A 3,788-nucleotide genomic window follows, 5' to 3' on the forward strand; every position below is an offset into this window, starting at 1 on the left:
AGGAGTTGACAGCATACCAATTGATTTATTTCAACAAACAGACGCTGCCCTGGATGTGCCCACTAAGTTCTGCCAAGAAATCTGGAGGACAGCCAGCTGGCCAACTGACTGGAAAAGATAGATATTTGTTCCCATTCCAAAGAAAGGTGACCGAACAGAGTGAGGAAATTATTGAACAATATCATTAATATCGCGTGCAAGCAAGATTCTGCTGAAAATGATCCAAAATGTCTGGAACAATATGTCAGCAGAGAACTGCCAGATGTGCAGGCTGGATTTAGAAGAGGTCATGGCACTAGGGCTATTATAGCTAGTGTTAGATGGATCTTGGCAGAAAGCAGAGAATACCAGAGGAATGTCTATCTGTGCTTCATTGACTATGCAAAGGCTTTTGACTGTGTGGATCACAAGAAGCTATGGCTGATTCTGAGAAGAATGGGAATCCCAGAACATTTGATTGTGCTAATTCGAAACCTATACTTGGACAAAGAGGCAGTCGTCTGAACAGAGCCAGGAGACACTACATGGTTCAAAATCAAGAAGGAGGTCCATCAGGGACATATTTTGTTTCCATACCTTTTCAATCTCTATGCAGGACAGATCATCTGAGATGCTGGGCTGTAGGAGGAGGACTGTGGCACCAGGATTGGTGGAAGAGTCATCAACAACCTGTGTTATGCAGATAACACAAGCCTGCTCGCTGAAACTGAGGAGGACATGAAGCACTTGCTGCAGAAGGTCAAGGACTGCAGTCTTTAATATAGATTGAAGCTCAATATCAAGAAAACAAAGATTTTCACCACTGGACCAATTGGCAGCATCAGTATGGATAGTGAAGAGACTTATTTCCTGACTACTGGTAGCAAGGGTGTTGTTGGGGATCAAAGTAAGATGAAGTTATTGACAGTTTCAATCTTTTCTCCATCTATCGTGATATTGCCTGTAGATCTAATGTTAAGAAACTTTGTTTTCTGGACATTGACATGCTATCCATATTAAAGGCTGTAATCCTCGATCTTCTACAAGTACTCCAAGTCCTCCTCACTTTCAGCAAGCAAGGTTGCGTCAACTGCATAACGCAGATTATTGATATTCTTTCCTCTGATCTTGATGCCACATTCTTCTTCATAGAGTCCAGCTTCTCTAATAATTTGCTCATCATACAGATTATATAGGTATGGAGAGAAAATACAACCCTGATACACTCTTCTCTTAGTTTTAAATCATGGAGTGTTCCCTCCTCTGTTCATACAACAGCCTCTTGGTCTAGGTATAGGTTTTGCATGAGCACAATTAAGTGCTCTGGTCTCAACGTTGGCTATAACTTGTTATAATCCACACAGTCAAATGCCTTTTCATAGTCAATAAAGCATAAATAGACATTCTTCTGGTAGTTTTTACTTTTGGCCAGGATCTGATCCACCTGACATCAGCAATGATATTCCTGATGCCATGTCCTCTTTTCAATCCTGCTTGAACTTCTGACAGTTCCCTATCTATGCACTGTTCTAGCCATTTTGTAATGATCTTCAGCAGAATTTTGCTTACATGTGATATTAATGACATTATTCAATAGTTTCCACATTCTAATAGGTCACCTTTCTTGGGAATAGGAACAAATATGGACCTCTTCCAATCTGTTGGCCAGACAGCTGTCTTCCACATTTCCTGGCATAGATTCATGAGTGCATCCAGGGCTGCATCTGTTACTTGAAACAAGTCAATTTGTATCCTATAAATTCCTGGGGCCTTACTCTTTTCCAGTGCCTTCAATGAAGTTTTAATTTCTTCTTTCATTACCATTGGCTCCTGTTCATAGGGTACTTCCTGAAAGTTTTCAAAGTCAGTTCTTTTTGATTCAGTGATTTCTGTGCATTCCTTTCATCTTCTTTGATGTTCCTGGGTCATTAAACATATTGCTCATATCATTTTTCAGTACTGTGACTTAAGGTTTACATTGGTTTCTGTTTCTTTGTTTGTTTGCTTGTTTTTCGTGTTTTCAGTTCTCTCAGCCTGAGAAATGCGAAGTAATCTCTTCCCTTTTCTGTCTTCAGTTTCAGCTTTCTACACATTTCATTATAATACTTTGCTTTGTCTTCTCAGGCTGCCCTTTGAAATCTTCTGTTCAACTCTTTTACTTTGACATGTTTTCTCTGTGTTTTGGCTTCTCAATGCTCTAGTGCAATTATCAGAGTAATTTATGACACTGAAAATAGTCATATAATAAACATAAAATATATTAAAAAGATCTAATGATAAGATTATCAGAGTCACTCTGCAGTAGAAATGCCTTCTGCACAGGACATCAATGCAAGCATGAATAGGGAAAACAATTCCTTCCACCTAAGCCATGGCTTATCAGTTATACAGAAACATCACCTTGGGAAACAGTCTTCAAGAGAGCCTAGATGAGCTCATACAGTCTCAACAGATCCCTCCCCTCCCCAACTTGTTCTTCAAGTTCTTCAGCTTGATAAGGCTATCGATTCAGCATTGGTTCAGAGAAAGGAACAGTCAATTTCAGGGGCTCTTTAAATATGTACAGATTCTGCAATAATGTGTGAACTTTTGTTTTGAATGATGTTAAATTCAGAGAGGTGACAGAGCTTATTAAAGTGGATAAAGTGAAAATTGGAGGAAGTTATGGTAAAAACACTGCCTCCAATATTACAGAGTGAACAAGGGAAAATGCTTCACCCCCCCCATCTTCTGTTATTACTCTTGGCTTTCTGAAGAGAAATTTAGAAGATACTTTTTAATTTGTTCTATTAATGCAGAAATTACTTCATTGTGCTGTGCTGTCGGAGAAGTCCGGTAGAAAGCTCAGCTCTGTAACCACTTCTATTCACTTATTATGCAGCATAAAGAAACCCAATTTTTTTAATAAGAAATCAAAAGTTACCTTCCTATAAATAGTCTTTAATAAATGAATTTTAAGACCTAAAAAAGATTATCAGAGGTATTATTTTCTTCCTATATTTTCTCTTCATATTCTAAAATTTCTTCAAAATAATAATACTTTTGAAATAAGAGACAAGTTATAAAAATTAAGTGACATCGTTATTTTATCCTATGTTAACTATATTATATTTGCTATAAATAATCTGAGAAAAGAACTCCAATAATATCAAGATAAAATGCTAATACATACAAATCTATCTAGTAAATAGCATCTAAATAAGTCAAAGAAAGACATTTCAAGAAAGAATAGAAATTCATTTTTTAATTATTAAATTTTATTAATTTTAATGAACATTTACAGAGATTTTGGGGTTTCATTCATTCATTCATTGTTTTTTCTGTTTTGTTTTTGTTTTATTTTTATTTTATTATTTTTGTGTGAGTGTACCATCAAATCAGATCTGACTGATACAGGAGGAGATTGTCCCTCCTTCCCCGGCAGAGCATCTGGTGGATTTGAACCGTGAGCCTCTGGGATTGTAGTTGCAGCTCCTTTCCACTAGGCCACCAGAGCTCCCCATCATTCATTCATTATTGAACTATTTTCTCTACCCTCTTCCCCAGTTTGTTCTTCTTTCCCTCCCCCCTTGAAAGTCTGTTTTAGTTGTCCATTTGCCACAGTGCTTGTCAAAGCCAGTTCTGATTAATCTCCTTTGTCAGTGTGTCCTTTGCCATTCCCTAATACTCCTCCCTGAGAGAGACTTCACCCTGATTCATAAGGAAAAGGGGACAGTGTGTTCTCTTAGCTACTTCCTGCTGAAAAGGGACACTATGGGTTTCAGGGTGAAGATCTTCTCTCACTACTCTAAAGGGCCCCTTTGACAATA

The 3,788-nt window shown here is 37.8% G+C and overlaps 1 pseudogene; it reads left to right on the forward strand.

The window, feature by feature from the left end:
• The first annotated feature begins 2,350 nt into the window (after positions 1-2,350).
• LOC102865978 lies at positions 2,351-2,678 on the forward strand (annotated as a pseudogene).
• Positions 2,679-3,788: the final 1,110 nt, after the last annotated feature.

This window comes from Elephantulus edwardii, unplaced genomic scaffold (assembly GCF_000299155.1).
Source record: "Elephantulus edwardii isolate Elephantulus edwardi_28Jun2011 unplaced genomic scaffold, EleEdw1.0 scaffold00009, whole genome shotgun sequence".
NCBI lineage: Eukaryota > Metazoa > Chordata > Mammalia > Macroscelidea > Macroscelididae > Elephantulus > Elephantulus edwardii.